Source organism: Saccopteryx leptura, chromosome X (assembly GCF_036850995.1).
Source record: "Saccopteryx leptura isolate mSacLep1 chromosome X, mSacLep1_pri_phased_curated, whole genome shotgun sequence".
NCBI lineage: Eukaryota > Metazoa > Chordata > Mammalia > Chiroptera > Emballonuridae > Saccopteryx > Saccopteryx leptura.
Window position 1 is genome coordinate 55,705,735 of NC_089516.1, and position 19,285 is coordinate 55,725,019.

The 19,285-nt window shown below is 41.9% G+C and overlaps 1 protein-coding gene across 2 annotated transcripts in view; it reads right to left on the minus strand.

The window, feature by feature from the left end:
• The window catches only part of MTM1 (myotubularin 1), a 183,889-nt gene extending 182,559 nt beyond the window's left edge, over positions 1–1,330 (minus strand). For both annotated transcript variants that reach the window (XM_066357634.1, XM_066357633.1), the window contains exon 1: positions 1,270–1,330. The gene's annotated coding sequence lies outside the window, so the exon portion shown is untranslated. The remainder of the gene's footprint in view (positions 1–1,269) is intronic.
• Positions 1,331–19,285: the final 17,955 nt, after the last annotated feature.

Consider the following 19,285-nt stretch of genomic DNA (forward strand, 5'->3'; position numbering starts at 1 on the left):
GCACCAATGGTTTGAATTTATTCCACGATGTGGAATGTGTGAAAGGTAGATTTGGTTTTGGGAATAGACAAAAGTCATTCAGAGTCAAATCTGGTAAGTGATCATGCCCAAAATACTGTACATGTTTAATGAAAGCAAAAAGTGTCTATAAATTAACAAGCTTGATTTTCTTAGTTGGCTGGTAAAATAACTTTGAAGGAAATTCAAAACGGTTTGAAGAATAGCAAAATCGCTGGCTCTGTCTCAAGACTCTAACGTGGATACTCTACATGTAACAAAACTGAGCCGTGCTTTAAAAAATAAACTACCCAGGTTGGACAGCTGCCAAGATATCCCTCAGAGACCTGACTTCTTATATTAGCTTTGCCATTAAGTTGTCCAGCAGCCTGTGTCACATTAGTTACTTTCTCTGAGCCTCAGTGTCCTCATCCGTGAAACAAATGAACTAGATGAACTTTAAGGTCTCAGTCAGTTCTAATATTCCATTATTACATTCTTGTGAAGGTTTAGTATCTGTTTCAGAACCAGTTACAATCCACTTCATACTTCGTAAGCGTATAAAAAGCTTATAGTATAAATTTCGCATTTCATCTCTGCTTAGGCAAAAACTAAAATTAGTTTTCACTTCCTGAGCACAGCAAAAGACAGTTAAGGGAGGCAACTCGCAAAGGGCGCTTGCTCGTGTCTGCCCATACTTCCGACTATGTATCAGGGAACTAACCTTTCCCTTTAAGATCTTCCTTCAACTGTTGCAAAAATAGACAAATCTCCTGTCTGTGACACAGAAACAAACACTGGCCAAGGGCGCAGATCCAGGCTTCACAGCCAATGACCTGCTGAGGCTGCTCCAAAGAACCCACGGGCGATGCCGAAGGCACTCACCCCGCGCCGAGAGCAATGGCGAGGACCAGCCGAGGCACGTCGCCAGGGAGACAGGGCGGCAGCCAGGCCCACTCGCCGTCCCAGGACCGGGAAGTAAACCCCAACCCCCACCCACAGCCCACGGGCCCCGATCTCGGACCCGATCTTTGCCCGCCGCGGACCTGGACCTTGGACGAGGAGACCCTAGAAGCCAGAGGCACCTGCCTGCTGCTCTCTGGCCTTAGCGCTGGCAAGCGGGCACAGCTTAGGGCGAAATGACGCTCCTTCCGGGTGCTGCGAGGCCCCGAGGGACCTGCCGGCATGGGGAGTCCGAACTTCCTCTTCCTGGACCCCACTATCCCCACTACGGGTCCCCGCAACGCCCGATCAGAGAAAGCGTACACCCACCTTGTAATCCCCGCGCTACCGCCGTTGCCAGGCTGCTCGGCTCCCGGGCCCCACTCCGCCCCCTTCAGGGCCCACCCCCTGCGGCCTCCCCGCCCTTGGCCACCGCCCTCCGCCCTACTCTGAGCGTCGGTTGGCGGGCCTTTATTACGTAACAAAGGACTGGGCGGGTGGACGGCTCCCAAGAGCCTAGGGAAGTCGCTCCCAAGGGCGGGGCTCTTCGCTCCAGAGGCTGCTGGGAAACCTTTTTTGAAGGGTCTGTTTCGAGGAAGCCTCTGGGAGTTGTAGTTTTAAATATGGTGCCATCAATGGACAGGGCCAAGATTCTGGGGGCCACCCTTGGAGTTGGCTCCAAGCCCAGGCTGCTGGAAAGCATACTCGCAATGTTTTTCTCCAAAAAGGGGAAATCCAGAGGGAAGACTTCCCAAGATAAAACGTTAGCGGATGTCACTAAATTTATCAATTATTATTGGGTACTTAAGGTTGACTACTTGAAGCTGAGATACTGTAACGGAAAAAGAAATTAAGTGCTGCAGAATCTGCAGTTCACAACCCAGCTCATAGTTGAAGCATTCTTCATTAATGACAGCACCTTTGCAAGAACTTTCTTGAGACTTAGTAAAAGGAAACATTGCAGAACAATGTTCCTTCCACTTTTTGAGGTTTGGAGCAGGCAAACATTGATACAGTAAAAAGAAAGGAAAAGAAAAAATAGAAGGAGGACAATTTCCAGAAGAGAATTCAGTGTATAATTTAAAAAACCAATACTTGGATACACAAAAAATATGAATTATATTCTTTGTGATGCATGACAATTATACATAAGCAGTTCAGGTTAATGATGATCAACTGGATTACTTAAACATGACTTTTTCTCTCTATGTGTTTTAGTACTCAAGCATCTAAAAGCAGATGTTTTATATACCAGTATATATGTTAGTGTGTATATAGTCCTATATCATTATGTATACACATATTAACCCTGTTGAAGAGTCCACACTTCTTAGATGAGTAACAAGTCCTTCAAATTGCATCCCCACCTACTCTTCAACAACTTCTGCCAATGTACCTTTTCTCTCCCCTCACCCCAGCTTCTGATCTAGGCACAGGTAGCTTCTTTCAATTCTTTAGATGCAATAAGTGTTTTCCTCCCTCTGGCCCTCTAGACTTAGTCCTTTCTACTGGATTGGTCAAACTCCTAGAAAGGTGTGGGTGGAGCGCAGAGCGCATTTCTAGCAGCTGCGGCTGATGCAATGCAGTGAGAATACTCCAGCTCCCAGAACCCTCCTGGGCATACCCAGGAAGGAAGCTCGCCTGCTATAAGGAAGTCACTCAGCGCCAACCATGCAGCTCTCTGATCTTTTCAGCCATTGGCTATGAAGGACACACTATAACACCTTATAGGCTGAACCCATGTATATAAGCTAGCTTACTTCCTGAATAAAGTGGATCTGCATCACTGAACCTGGTCCTAGGAGTCAGGTCTTTGTGTCTCCATCGTCTTCACTCCTGGCAGGACTTGTCCACAACTGGTGCCCAACTTGGGGCAGAGACCTAACCGGCATCCAAGGGACGGGTGAGTGACCCTCTGCAATAAGAAACCCTCACTCTCGAGCCCCACAGGCTTGAGCCCTGTACACCCTATTGCAGAGTAGGTGAGTTAAAGTTAGTGAAAAGGATCTCTGTACTTACTGGGAGATCCTCTCTGGTTTCAATCCCTGGATTGAGGACGCACCTCTCTGGGACCTGGATACTTGGGCCTGAGCTCTCCGACGTGTTCATTCGGCTGAGGTACATGAGGGACAGGCCTTCCCTCTCGGTCTCACTCCTGCCTTATTAGTAATACACGCCTGCTTGACCAGTGCTCCTGCTGGGGACACTCTGCCGGTCCCTAAGGTCCTACAGGCTACTCCTCTTTCAGAGGAACCCCTACATCCCTATTAGCCCCCCTTCACTGAGGAAGAAAGTAGTATAGCCTCTGAGTTTGACAAAATCACGGCTGAGCGCGCAAAAACGAAACCAACCAAATTGCTCACTACGCCATCAACTCTGCCGCCTGAAAAAGCGAAAGTCGCTACTTCCACATTCCCTGCCGGGGCTCAGTGCCCCACCCCAGCCTCTCAGACGCCATTTTATACCCCAGCTTTAACTCCAACACGTGTTCTTGCTGCAGACTCATGGGCCAGCCTATACGCCCCCATGTTTCTTTTTTCTTTCTGTCTCTCTGTCTTGTCTGTTTTTCTGTATCTCTTGCTCTCTATCTCCCCCGCCCCTTTCTCTGAAATGATGCTGGAAGGACCCAGCCATGGCACAGTGGCGGAGATCACACCCTCTTCTAACACAAGGGAGAGGTTATGCTTGTGTTTTTCAGCCAATTTGGATCCCAGGAACCCCCCAAACTGCTTGACATGGTTTCTTGGGCACCCACTAAGTGGTTCAGTCTTCAACCGTCCAAAGCCACAACCCTGGCCTTCTCCACACTGACTATGCCTGAGGGGAGGAGGTCCTCAGCACTCCAGAAGAAGACCTTGTGGCTGGCGTGCACGCCCCATCACCTGGGGGGATGTGGAGACTTTGGTGGGGCAGACCCAGAGAATTGCCCCTGACGGGCCCCCAGGTCCTGGAGCTCTGTTCTTGCTTATATGTGCTATAGTAACCGCTGACTCCCAGATGCAGACGGCAGCAGCCCGGGACTCAAGCCCAGCAGCGTGAGCTGGTGTTTTCAGTTCATCTTTGGAGGATGAGAATTGGGCCAGAGTTGCAATTCACAGACTCCAGAAGGTAAACGGCACCAGCTATGATGGGAGGATGAACGGAAGCCAGGCTTGCATCGCTGAGTGGTTGCTGGAATGGCAGGGAGTGCCTGCTAAGCTGCTGGTGCATTCACTGACATTTTGGGACATAGGAGTAGACACCATCATACTCTCCAGAGCAGAGATGGAAATGCTGACTGCCATTGCCATGTGCTCCTCTTTGGGACAGTGTAAGACCTGCCAGGATGGCAAGGATGAGGGGGGTGGCTGAGGCCTCATGTGCATGGACTGATTTCCTGGACTACGACCCAAGTGAGCACTGGCTCCTTTGTTGGATGGACTTACTGATTTTGGACAATATGAAATACCCTGATGGGGGTGGGGGGTGGCTTTGCTGGAGGCTCTTCCCCTGTCCAGGAAGCTTTTCCCATGGCTAGAAAGAAGGCCAAGGACATTTTGTGCTTTTGGCAAAGTACTCAGAGACTGGTGAAGTGTACCTCTGTAATTGTTGAAATTGTTTGATTTGTCATGTTGCTGTAATTTGTGTAATGTGCCTTGCAAACATATGCAGTATGCAGCCTACGGCAAGCCATCCATTTTGTGTTTGGATGCTGGGACCTTTGTGGGAAGGTGGTGTGCATGGACCTACATCCATTTTTTACAATCAAAATGGAACTGTGTTTAACAGCACCTAGAAGGTCTCTGTAACACAATGGGAGGGAAATGACATCCCGACCCCTAGGAGAAATTCCCTGTTTAAGACCCCCCATTCTATTTCCTAACTAGTCAAACATTACAGAAGCTTGCCTCATTGTTTAATCCAGCTAATCTATTAGCATATAGTATAATAGGTATTATAGTTGTTTTAGTTCTACTAAGGTTCCATTGCATAATGCATAGCATTCAGAAGCTACAACAGCAAGCTGTCATTCATCAAGTCCAATTGGCCTTAATTAAAAGAGAAGGGGGAGATGTGGGTGGAGCGCAGAGTGCCTTCCTAGCAGCTGTGGCTGATGCAATGCTGTGAGAATACTCCAGCTCCCAGAACCCTCCTGGGCACACCCAGGAAGGGAGCTTGCCCACTATAAGGAAGTGACTTAGCGCCAACCACACAGCTCCCTGATCTTTTCAGCCATTGGCTATGAAGGACACACTGTAACATCTTATTGGCTGAACCCATGTACATAAGCTAGCTTATCTCCTGAATAAAGTGGGTCTGTGTCACTGAACCTGGTACCTGGAGTCGGGTCTTTGAGTCTCCGTCGTCCTCACCCCTGGCAGGACTTGTCCACAGAAAGGGGGCAGAATAGCACTTGTTCCTGGGCCAGGTAGAATTAGAAGCTCTCCCCAGAGCCCTTCTTGTAGCACTGATATCATCATTTATTTACTTCTTTTCCCTGCCAACTCTCCTCCCCAGACTGTGAACTCCTTTAATCACATTCACTTTTGTACTAGATTTGAAAGAGTGTTCAGTAAATGCTTCTAGATTGCATGCATTTATGCCAGCGGGGCTCCTGGTATTCTACTGAATAACTAGATTCCCATATCTCTGACTCTTGGAGCAGAGAGAGAAAGGAAGATTGATGGGTGAAGTGAGGGCAGCAGCTGGATAGGAGAGCTTGCATAAAATAGGCACTGTGTTCAAGGATAAAGCTGAAGGCTTTTGCTCCATGAAGCAGGGGCACTCTTCATTCCAAAGCTGTAGTTATTGGGGAAGATTCCAGCATCTCCAACCTTGATTTGGCCCCAGCTCCAGAAGGAGACAACCCAAGCAGGAAGCATCAGTAGAGAAGACCAGTCTCTGGCCTGTGAAATGGGGACAGTGACCAGTGACTCCTCCCTGCCTGCCTCACAGTGTATATGGGAGGATCAAATGAGATAAAAGCACTGTGAAAACTGTAAAATGTAAAGGCTGAAGACCACAGAGGAGTTTCTGCTTTGCCCTTGGCCAGGTCACTATGTTTTATGTTTTCTTTTTCTTTTTTTTTTTCTTTCTTTTTTTTTTTTTTTTTTTGTATTTTTCTGAAGCTGGAAACTGGGAGGCAGTCAGACAGACTCCTGCATGCGCCCGACCGGGATCCACCCGGCACGCCCACCAGGGGGCGATGCTCCACCCATTCGGGGCATCGCTCTATTGTGACCAGAGCCACCCTAGCGCCCGGGCCATCTTTGTTCCAATGGAGCCTTGGCTGTGGGAGGGGAAGAGAGAGACAGAGAGGAAGGAGAGGGGGAGGGGTGGAGAAGCAGATGGGCGCCTCTCCTGTGTGCACCCCAGGCCGACGCTCCACCACTGAGCCAACCAGCCAGGGCCTCTTTTTTTTTTTTTTTGAGAGAGAGGGACAGGAAGGAAGAGAGAGGGGAAGGAGAGAGAGATTAAAAGCATCAACTCGTAATTGCTTCACTTTAGTTGTTTTTAATTGATTGGGTCTCATATGTGCCTTGACAGAGGGAGAGGGTTCAAGCCGAGCCAGTGACCCCTTGCGCAATCCAGCGACTTGGGTTTCTAGCCAGCGACCTTGAGCTCAAGCCCGCAACCTTGGGCTTCTAGTCAGTTACCTTTGAGCTCTAGCCAATGACCTTGGGATCTGTAGATTATCCCATACTCCAGCTGGCAACTCCGTGCTCTAGCCAGCTCAATCCACTGTGCAATCACTGGTCAGGCAGGGCTCTAAGTTCTTGACCAAATTCTGCCCTCCCTCAGGCTATATGTTGAGGGTTCTTCAGCTTTCCCTGCATCTCACACACACATGCAGATGTACACGCATATGCACATGCACAAACGCCAAAAATGCAGGAGGCCTATAGAAAGATGGCCAGCTTCCAGCTAGGGGCTCCTGGACAATAGGGAGAAGCAGTAGATGTGACATAAGACTGCTTCTTTGATAAAGGTTCTGGGTGGGACATTTTTCACCCATTCCCCCAGAGTCCTCTTGCTTTTGCTAAGGCACAGGGTGAATGTGTCTCTTATCCTCCTGGGCTCCATCTGTTTCTCCCAAGTTGGAGGAAGTGTATCAGGTAGGATAAGAAGAAGGTCTATTGCCCTGGCCAGGTGCACCCCTTACCCCCACAGCCAGCCTCCTGGGTGAGAAACAGGCCCAAGAAAATAAATGGACTCTTTTATGATTCTCTTCCTTAGCACACTAACTACATGGCCCATAGTACTGGTGCTTTTACTTCCCAGTCCTCACACCTGCCAGGCTAGGGACTGCCATCACCTGGTTCTAGTATGTTCACTATATTGAACCTAAGGTGAAGGAAGGTGGAGGAAAGTCAAGGATGTCCTTACAGAGGAAGGACAAAGCTGAAGAAAGAGGTAGTCAGAATTGAATATATTAAATGTAGCTGGGTGCTACTCTCTGACAGAAAGCACTTGCAATCAGGAAACCTGAATTCCAGTCCCAGCAATTCTACAGATAATCTGTTGGCCTTGGTATAGATACATCACCTCTCAGATTATTACCTTCTTTCTCTGAGGAAAGGAAAAAGAGTCAAATGTCACCTCCAAGGGTTGCTGTGTCCTAGCACAGCAAGGACAGAAGTGAATGTGATGTATAGAATGACAAGACAGCAGTGTTGCCAAGCTGCTAGGTTTGCTGATGGAAAGAGAGGTGGCAGAGTGCAGGGGATAAGCTCCTGGGTATTGGCAGGAAGACCTCTGGGCTAAAATCCTCTGGGCCAGTACAGCTCTCTAAGCCTTGAATTTTTCTCCTGTGAAATAAGAATAGTAATATCTAATTTTGTGTGAAGAATAAACACATAAATGCTGAGGACTAAGTTCTGCTTCTAGAACCACAAGGCAGCTCTGCCTCCCTCCCCTCACCCCCACCCTTCATTTGAAAAGTCACCTTGACAGAAGGGTTCAGCCACTTTGGAAAACAGTTTGGCAGAGATTTATGCAGTTCAGTGTACACATGGCCCAGCAATATCACTGCTAGGTATTTAGCTAAGAGGCATGAAAATTTATGTTTATAAAAGTAATTGTATTCAAATAATAATAGCAGTCTTTTTCAAAACAGCTGTCAAAAAGGTAAAAAAAACTCCAAAGCCCATCAACCAATGAATAGTTAAATGGTGATGTTTCCGCACAGTGGAATACTACAGAGTGATAAAAACGAAGGACCATTTATACATGCTATGACATAAATGAATCTAAAATATATTATACTAAGTAAAATAAACAATATACAAAATATTACATTCTGTATCATTCTATTTATTCTATTTATTTCATTTGGGGAAAGGCAAAAGTATAGTATAGGAAGCAGGTTTGTGGTTGACTGGAGCCAAAGGTGTGGGAAGGGCATTGAATGCAAAGAAGCAAAAGGAAGTTTTAAGGCTGATGGAAATGTTCTATGCTTTGATGTGATGATGATTATTCAAATATATGCAATTGCCTAAACTCATTAAACTGTGAACATGAAATGAGTAAATTTCATTGTAGCTAAATTATATTTTGATTTTAAAGCTGAGGTTTAAAGTTGGGAGGGATATCTTAACTTCAGGTTTCTGATGCTGCCTCCAATTGTCAGTTTGTTTTGGTTTGGTTAGTGGGCTAGTTTTTTGTTTGTTTGTTTGTTTTTTAGTCTTGCTCATATTATTTACTTTTTTATTTTATTTCTAATTGCAGTTTACAATCAATATCATTTTGTATTAGCTTCATGTGCACAGCATAGTGGCTAGATAATTATATACACTACAAAGTAGTCCCCCCAATATTTCAAGTACCCACCTGGCACCACACACAGTTATTACAAAATTATCAACTATATTTCTTATGTTTTACTCTACATACTGGGACCATTTTGTGACTACCAATTTATAGTTCTCAATCCTTTCACGTTTTTTCCCAATCCTTTCACCTTTTTTAACCCAGTCCCACAACACTCCTCTCTTCTGACAACCATAAGTCTATTGTCTGTATCTATGAGTCTGATTCTATTTTTATTTACTTATTTATTACTTTTCAACTTTAAATTACAGTTTAAATTCAGTACTATTTGGTATTAATTTAAGGTATATAGGAAGTGGCTAGACAGTCATATACTTTATAAAGTATTTCCCCCAGTATTTCCAGTACCCAACTGACACCGTACATAGTTATTACAATATTATTGATTATATGTTCTATGCTCTACTTTACATCTCCATGACTATTTTGTAACTACCAACTTGTACTCCTCAATCCCTTCACCTTTTTCACCCAGTCCTCTATCCCTCACCCATCTGGCAACCATCAGTCTGTATCTATATAAGTCTGTTTCTATATCTATAAATCTATTTGTTTGTTTATATCATTCATTAGATTCTACATATAAGTCAAATCATATGACACTTGTCTTCCTGTTTCTAACCTATTTCATTAAGCATAATAGCTTCTAGATCCATCCATGCTTTTCAAATGGCAAGGCTTTACTCTTTTTCATGGCTGAGTAATATTATATTGTATATATGTGCCATTACTTCTTTGTTCATCTATTGATAGGCACTTGGATTGCATCCACACCTTGGCTTTTGTAAGTAATAGTGTAATAAACATAGGTGTACACATCATCCTTCAAATTAATGTTTCAGGTTTCTTAGGATATATGCACAGAAGTGGAATTGCTGAGTCATAAGGCAGTTCCATTTTCAGTTTTTCTGAGGAATCTCCATATTGTTTTCTGCAGTGATTGCACCAATCTGCATGCCAAACAACTGTGCACTAAGGGTCCCTTTTTTTCACATCATTGCCAACATTTGTTTATTGTTTTATTGGTAATAGCCATTCTGACAGGGATGAGGTGATATCTCATTGGGTTTTAATTTGCATGTCTCTGGTCACTGGGGAACAATTTTTTAAATTTTATGTTGCATGAGGTTTTAGAATGTTTTCTATATATTTCTGCATCGCTGATTCCCAATCTGATATCCATTTTTTGGTGCATGCTCTAGTTTTTATGCAATTTTAATTTATTTTTGTTACAGTTAATGGCATGCATTGGTTTTTAAATTGGAGTTAAAGGGCAATGACTCTTGAATTGAACGTAACCACAAGGTAGTTAATGTTTTATAAACATCTCTTTTACATAATTGTAGTTGTTTTTAAATGTAAAAAAATATTATCTGATAAAAACACCTTATTTTTTTAAGATTGAATCATGTCTTCTTCAAGTACGTGTAAATGTAAGAATAGTCTTGACACCTTCTGTTATATATGTGGCTGTTACACACTTCAACATCAAAGGCACAATATTTCGTCATTTGTGACACGTGCATATATTGCCTATTTTCAAGTTCCCCTCAGTGATCAAGACAAAAATTGGGCTCCTCATATTGTGTGTCATAATTGTGAGGAAATGCTTCATGACTGTACAAAAGGAACACGCAAAGGAATGCCTTTTGGTATTCCCATGGTTTGGCGTGAACCTAAGAACCACAGCAGTGACTGTTATTTCTGTCTGATCCATAAAAAGGGCATCAGCAAGACAAAACGGCATATGATCGCATATCCTAATATTCCTTCAGCAATACAACCTATCCCACACTCAGACACTCCCAGTACCAGTTTTCAATGGTTTTTTTCTTCTAAGGATGAAGAAAGTGAACATGGTGATCAAGTGTATTTTGATAAGATGCATGAGGAAATAGTTGTAGAATCTGAAGGGTCTTCTTCTGATGCCAAGCAGTCATTTACCCCTGAGCAGTTTAGCCAACTCGAATTGAATGACTTAGTAAGAGATTTGGGCCTATCAAAGAAAGCAGCTGAGTTATTAACCTCCAGGCTTCAAGAAAAGAATGTACTTCACTGGTCAGCTAAAGTATCCCATTTCAGGAAGCGTGAACAAATTTTTGTGGACTTTTTTCCGAAGACAAACACTTTGTTTACTGTCATGATATCAGTAGTCTTCTCAGCCAGCTAGGTGTTACCACTTACAGTCCAACAGAATGGCGGCTATTTCTTGACAGCTCTAAATGGAGTCTGAAATGTGTTCTTCTACACAAAGGTAATGTTTATGCAGCAGTTCCAATTGGTTATTCAACTCATCTGTGAGAAGATTATAATGACATAAAAATTGTCCTTGACTTTCTGAAGTATGAGGGGCATAAATGGGTCATTTGTGTGGATCTGAAAATAGTAAATTTTCTGTTAGGACAACAGAGAGGTTTCACGAAATATCCTTGCTTTCTGTGTTTGTGGGACAGCCGAGCTAAGGAGAAACATTGGACACAGAAGGAGTGGCTGAAATGTGAAGCTCTGGAAGTAGGGATGCAAGATATTGTGAATGAACCTGTAGTTAATCGAGACAGGATCATATTTCCCCCACTTCATATCAAACTTGGATTAATGAAGCAGTTTGTTCAGGCTTTGAATAGAGAAAGTGAATGCTTTCAACATATTATTTCTGCTTTTCCTGCCTTGTCTTTCGAGAAGATAAAAGCAGGTGTATTCGATGGACCTCAAATTCAAACCCTCATATGTGACGAAGAATTTGCCAGGAAGATGAATAAGGAGGAGAAAGCAGCATGGCAGTCTTTTTTGGCAGTTACAAAGAACTTCCCTGGCAACAAAACAAAGCAGAAAACTATGAACTTCTGGTTCAAAGGATGCTGTTGACTTTCCACGACATTGGGTGTAACATGAGCATTAAGATTCACTTCCTGAAAATGATATTTTCAAACAACAGCTCATATAAGGGCCTAATTTCCAAAATTTACAAAGAACTCATAAAACTCAACAACAAACAAACAAACAATTCAATAAAAAAATGGGAAGAGGACATGAATAGACACTTCTCCCAGGAAGAGATACAAATGGCCAACAGATATATGAAAAGATGCTCAGCTTCATTAGTTATTAGGGAAATGCAAATCAAAACTACAATGAGATACCACCTCACCCCTGTTAGATTAGCTATTATCAACAAGACGGGTAATAGCAAATGTTGGAGAGGCTGTGGAGAAAAAGGAACCCTCATTCACTTTTGGTGAGACTGTAAAGTAGTACAACCATTATGGAGGAAAGTATGGTGGTTCCTCAAAAAACTGCAAATAGAACTACCTTATGACCCAGCAATCCCTCTACTGGGTATATACCCCAAAACCTCAGAAACATTGATACGTGAAGACACATGTAGCCCCATGTTCATTGCAGCACTGTTCACAGTGGCCAAGACATGGAAACAACCAAAAAGCCCTTCAATAGAAGACTGGATAAAGAAGATGTGGCACATATACACTATGGAATACTACTCAGCCATAAGAAATGATGACATCAGATCATTCACAGCAAAATGGTGGGATCTTGATAACATTATAAGGAGTGAAATAAGTAAATCAGAAAAAAACAAGAACTACATGATTCCATACATTGGTGGAACATAAAAATGAGACTAAGAGACATGGACAAGTGTGTGGTGGTTACCAGGGGTGGGGGGAGGGAGGACAGGGGGAGAGTTAGGGGGAGGGGGAGGGGGAGGGGCACAGAGAACTAGATAGAGGGTGGCGAAGGACAATCTGACTTTGGGCGAGGGGTATGCAACATAATTTAATGACAAGGTAACCTAGACATGTTTTCTTTGAATATATGTACCCTGATTTATTAATGTCATCCCATTACCATTAATAAAAATTTACTTAAAAAAAAAAAAAAAAAAAAAAAAAGATTCACTTCCTGAACAGTCACCTTGATAAGTTTCCCGAAAATCTTGGAGCTGGTAGTGATGAGCAAGCAGGGAGAATGCTTTCATCAAGATCTGAAGACGGCCCTGGCCAGTTGGCTCAGCGGTAGAGCATCGGCCTGGCGTGCGGGGGACCCGGGTTCGATTCCCAGCCAGGGCACATATGAGAAGCGCCCATTTGCTTCTCCACCCCCCCTCCTTCCTCTCTGTCTCTCTTTCCCCTCCCGCAGCCAAGGCTCCATTGGAGCAAAGATGGCCCGGGCACTGGGGATGGCTCCTTGGCCTCTGCCCCAGGCGCTAGAGTGGCCCTGGTCGCGGCAGAGCGACGCCCTGGAGGGGCAGAGCATCGCCCCCTGGTGGGCAGAGCGTCACCCCTGGTGGGCGTGCTGGGTGGATCCTGGTCGGGCGCATGCGGGAGTCTGTCTGACTGTCTCTCCCCGTTTCCAGCCTCAGAAAAATACAAAAAAAAAAAAAAAAAAAGATCGGAAGATGATGGAAGAGTGTTATCAGGGGCAATGGATAGAAATATGATGGCAGACTACTGCTGGAGCATCAAATGAGATTGTCTTCAAGAAGTACACAAATGCAAATTTTTGCCTGAATAGAATTTAAATAAGTTTTGCACAAATTTTATGATTAAAATAAGTGTTTTAATATGTTCTCTTTTGAAATTGTAGACAAATTCTGATGCAATCATATCTTTTAGTGTATTTACTGCATTATATAAATTATTATATTTTCACAAAGATGATGCCCAAGAAGACATTCTACTTCATTATGTTAAACTAAATGTTGAAATTTTACAATAAGATGAAAACCCAAACTCTTGAGTTGCAAAAAAACACTGTAGCTTATAGAGAAAAACTGTTATATTTGAGATCAGCACACTCGAATTAGGTAAGACCAAGTGTTTTTGTGGATGCAACAAAAATTTTGTTTCCCAGTGAAAGATGTTAAGCATCTTTTCTTTTTATTTATTTATTTATTTTTTAATTTTTTTTTTTTTGTATTTTTCTGAGGCCGGAAATGGGGAGAGACAGCCAGACAGACTCCCGCATGCGCCCGACCAGGATCGACCCGGCACTCCCACCAGGGACGATGCTCTGCCCCTCCGGGGCGTCGCTCTGCCATGACCAGAGCCACTCTAGCGCCTGGGGCAGAGGCCAAGGAGCCATCCCCAGTGCCCAGGCCCTCTCTGCTCCAATGGAGCCTTGGCTGCGGGAGGGGAAGAGAGAGACAGAGAGGAAGGAGGGGGCGGGGTGGAGAAGCAAATGGGCGCCTCTCCTATGTGCCCTGGCCAGGAATCGAACCCGGGTCCCCTGCACACCAAGCCGACGCTCTACCGCTGAGTCAAACGGCCAGGGATTTTAAAATTATTTTTATTTATTCATTTTACAGAAGAGAGACAGAGAGAAAGAGAGAGAGAGAGAGAAGGGGGGAGGAGCAGGAAGCATCAACTCCCACATGTACCTTGACCGGGCAAGTCCAGGGTTTTGAACCAGCGACCTCAGCATTCCAGGTGGATGCTTGATCCACTGCGCCACCACAGGTCAGGCTATGTTAAGCATCTTTTCATGTCTGTTGGCCATCTGTATGTCCTCTTTAGAGAAGTGTCTATTCAGGTCCTCTGTCCTCTTTTTAATTGAGCTGTTTTTGCAAAATATGAGTTTTTTTCTAAATAAATTTTGAATATTAACCTCTTTTGGGTTGAATCATTGGCGAATATGTTTTTTCATTCAGTAGATAGTCTTTTGTTTTGTTGATGGTTTCTCTTGCTGTACAGAACTTCTTAGTTTTAATGTGGTCCCATTTTTTTTCTTTTGCTTCCCTTGCCTGAGGAGATATATAAAAAAGTATTACTAAGAGAAATGTCAGAATTTACTGCCCATGTTTTGTTCTAGAAGTTTTATGGTTTTGAGTCTTACATTTAAGCCTTCCATTTTAAGTTTATTTTTATATATAAGAAGGTGTCCTAGTTTTATTTTTTGCATGTATCTGTCCAATTTTTCCAACACCATTTATTGAATAAACTGTCTTTACACCATTGTATATTCTTTTTTCCTTTATCAAATATTGATTGACCATATAGGTGTGGGTTTATTTCTGGGTTCTCTGTTCTGTTCCATTGATCTATATGTCTGTTTTTTTGTTGTTGTTTTTTGCCAATACCATGCTGTTTTGATAACTACAGCCTTGTGGTGTAGTTTGATATCAGATAGTGAGATTCCTCTAGCTTTGTTTTTCAAGATTCTGTAGGTAGTTGGGTGTCTTTTGCGAGTCTATATATATTTTTAGATTATTTTTTCTAGATCCATAAAAAATATCATTGGTATTTTGATAGGAATTTTGTTTACTCTATAATTTCTTTGGATACTATTAACAGTGTAATGATGTTATTCATTCTATCTATGAGCATGTTGTATGCTTCTATTTATTATTATTTTTCACATTTTATTGAATTTATTGGGTGATATTAGTTAATAAAATTATATAGGTTTCAGGTGTACAGTTTTATAATACATAATTTGTATACTGTATTGTGCATTTACCACCTGAAGTCAAGTATCCTTTTATTACCATTTATCCCTTATCCCTGTATATCCTCTTCTACCTCCCTCCACCTCCTTTTCCCTCTGCTAATCCCCATATTGTTGCCTGTGTCAATGAGGGTCTGTTTGTTTGTTTAGTTACTATTTTTTGCTTAATTCTTTCACTTTTTTCACCCAGCCCTGCAACACCTTTCCCCTCTGAAAGTTGTTAGTCTGTTCTCTATCTAAGAGTCTATTTCTATTTTGTTAGTTTATTTTGTTCATTAGATTCCACATATGAGTGAAATCATATGGTACTTGTCTTTCTCTGACTGGCTTATTTCACTTAGCATAATGCTCTCCAGGTCCATCTATGCTGTTGCATAGGGTAAGATTTCCTTCTTTTTTTTTTTTTTTTTTTTTTTTTACAGCTAAGTAGCATTCTATTATGTAAATGTACACAGCATTTTTATACACTTGAGTTACTTCAAAAAAATTAAAAATAGAACTGCCTTCTGACCCAGTGATTCCACTTCTGGGAACATAATCAAAGAAACCTGAAACACTAATTCAAAAGAATATATGCATCTCTATGTTCATTGCAGCATCATTTACAATTGCCAAGATTTGGAAGCAGCCCAAGCTTTAATTTATTTGTATCTTCTTCAATTTCTATTTTTAGTGTCTTATAATTTCCTTTTACCTCTTCAGTTAAATTTATTCTTAGGTATTTTGTTATTTTTCTTATGCAATTGTCAATGGGATTGTTTCTTTAGTTTCCCTTTCCGGTGGTTCATTATTGGTGTATAAAAATGCAACTAATTTCTGAATATTCATTTTGTAACATGTTAGTTAACTGAATTCATTTGTCAGTTATAGTAGTTTTTTGGTGGAATCTTTAAGGTTCTTTATATACAGTATCACGCTATCTGCAAATAATGACAGTCTTAACCTCTTCCTTTCCAATTTGGATGCCTTTTATTGCTTCTTATTATCTTATTGCTATGGCTAAGACTGCCAGCAATTTGTTGAATAAGAGTGGTGAAAGGGGGCACCTCTATTTTGTTTCTGATCTTAAGAGCATTGCTTTTAATTTTGCCCATTGAGGATGACATTGGCTGTCGATATGTTATATATGACTTTTATTATGTTGAGGTATGTTTCCTCTATTCCCACTTTGCTGAGAGTTTATATCTTAAATGGGTGTTGGATTTTATCATGTTTCTTCTGCATCTATTGTTATGATCATGTGATTTTTATCCTTCATTTTTTATGTGATGTATCATGTTAATTAATTTGAAATTTTAGTTGGTTGTTTTTAAGGGACCCACTGTCTTGAAAGGCTGAGTGTTTTGAAGGATGACTAACACATAACAAGGGTATATTACAAGGCAAAGGATTGGGTGAGACAAAGGGAGAGTCCCTACCAAAAAATGATGGTGGCCCAGGCTCCTAGGGGCAGAACCGGGAGTGCTTACCTGTATAGAGGAGCTTGAGCAGCTGAGTCTGAATTAAAAATGCATGACACATGTTAACCCAGGTACCAGAAGCTTTCCCCTGCTTTCTTTATGGGAACCTCCAGTGGCCCGTGGACTTGGACAAGGTGAGGTTCTGAAACACAGGGGTGCAACATGGAGTCTGTGTTCACATGCAGACAAGAGTGCTATTGCTTCTTGCTGGTGATTTCCTTCCATTTTCTCATAGGACTCAGTAACTCAGTGTTGAGCTAGAACCTCCTTAGAGAAGCCCCATTGATCAGCAGGATCTATTTTCCCAGGTGCTAGGTGGAAGTTTGAGCCAAGTAATGGGACATGAAAACATTCACAGACAGAGAGAAACCAGATTTTTTTTCTTTGTCCCAGGGCTTCTTGGACAAAAGAATCACACACGCAGAGATTATTGTTATGACATCAAAATGTTTCCAAGGGCAAATCCTGTTTATTTCCATCATTGCTAGGCAAATATAGAATGGTTCAGGAATGGTGTTGAGGTTTAGTACAGAAACAGCGTGATGAGAAAATTGCCTTATGCTCTAGTCAGATCACAAATCAAATCCAAATCACTCAGAAGAAAGGCCAACTCACAAGATACCCTCCCTTTGCCCACAATTATTAGTTTTATAAAACATCTCTTTCTTATACTAAAAAGTTTTTGAGGAAGTAAACCCCATGAAGAACTGTTTCATTCATTCAAATATGTGTTACTCAAAACACATTTTTGAAAAGAGCTTTATTTTTTAAATTTGAAATAAATGGCCTGATCTATGTTGATATGAAGAATATGTTACTTCTCATACACAAAAAGATTTGGAGACCCAAGGTTAAAACTGAAAGAGAAGATAATAAAAAAGAAAGAAATGAAAGAAGAAAAACCTAAATGTCAGCAAATATTTGCTGAAAGTGAGTAAAATTTTAATTATTTAAGATTATTCATTCAGTGTGAAGAGCACCTTTGTAACTATTATTTTTGGTATGTATATAATGTACATATTGTGAGGCGAGTAACCCTCAAGGAGTGGAATGTGGTGCAGCTGTGTTAGGCTTGCTCACTGATTTACTGACTGCAAGTACTTTGCCTGATTGGTGCATGAACATGTGGCTGTGCCACTTGTATAAGGCCAGTGTATGTATGGCCTATGTAAGGCTACGGTTGCTTGCACTCAGGGGGATTGTGGATGGTAGGTTGCCTACCTGCCACTGTGAGGGGCCATTTTGTTATTTTTTTTTTGCCTGAGAAGCAGTTTTCCTCTGCCTGTGTGCTCATCTGCTGTTGCATGACTCTATTAAATAAAATGGCCCAACACTTAAAAAAATTCATTCAAAAAGGATAAAATACTTAGGAATAAATTTTACTAAGGAAGTAAAAGACTTGTACACTGAAAACTAAAATACCTTATTGAAAAAATAAAAACACAAATAAATGATAAGATATGTTGGGTTAATGGATTCAAAGATGTGGTATTGTTAAGATAGAAATACTATCTAAAGGGAGCTACAAATTCATGCAATCTCTATCAAAATTCCAATGGTACTTTTTTCTGAAATAGAAAAATTGATACTAATATTCATATGGAATTTCAAGGGACCCTGATTAGCCAGAAGAGTCTTGAAAAAGCAGAACATAATTGGAGGTCTTATACCTACTGATTTCAAAACATACTGTAAAAATACAGTAACCAACTCAGTGCAGTACTGGCATAAAAAAAATAAAAGACATATAAACCAAGGAATAGAATAGAAAGTCCAGAAATAAGCTCTCACATATAGGGTCAAATTATTTTATTTTGTATTTTTCCGAAGTGAGAAGTGGGGAGCAGCAGACAGACAGACTCCCGCATGCATGTACCCGACTGGGATCCACCTGGCATGCCCACCAGAGGGCGATGCTCAGCCCATCTGGAACATTGCTCCACTGCAACCAGAGCCATTCTAGCACATGAGGTGGAGGCCATGGAGCCATCCTCTGTGCCTGGGCCAACTTTGCTCCCATGGAGCCTTGGCTGTGTGAGGGGAAGAGAGAGACCAAGAGAAAGGAGAAGGGGAAAGGTGGAGAAGCATATGGGCATTTCTCCTGTGTGCCCTGGCCTGGAATCGAACCTGGGACTTCCACACAACAGGATGATGCTCTACCGCTGAGCCAACCCACCAGGACCTTAGAGCCAAATAATTTTGGACAAAGGTGCCAAGATCATTCAATGGAAAAAGGACAATCTTTTCAACAAATGTGTTAGGAAAATTGGTTATCCACATGCAGGGGAATAAAATTTTATCCTTATCTTACACCATATATAAACATTAACTCAGAATGAATCTGAGACCTAAATATAAGAGATAAAATTATAAAACTCTTAAAAGAAAACTAGGCAAAGTTTTCTCAACATTGGATTTAGCAATGATTTCTTGGATATGACACCAAAAGTACAGGCAACAAAAGTAAAAATAGATCAGTTATACTACATAAAAATTAAAAGCTTTTGTGCATAAAATAATGACTGCCTGAACTGCAAAATATTGTTAGAAACTTTTAGTGACTTATGATATGACATCTCTTTAAAAAATCATCACTTTACCCTTTTCAATTG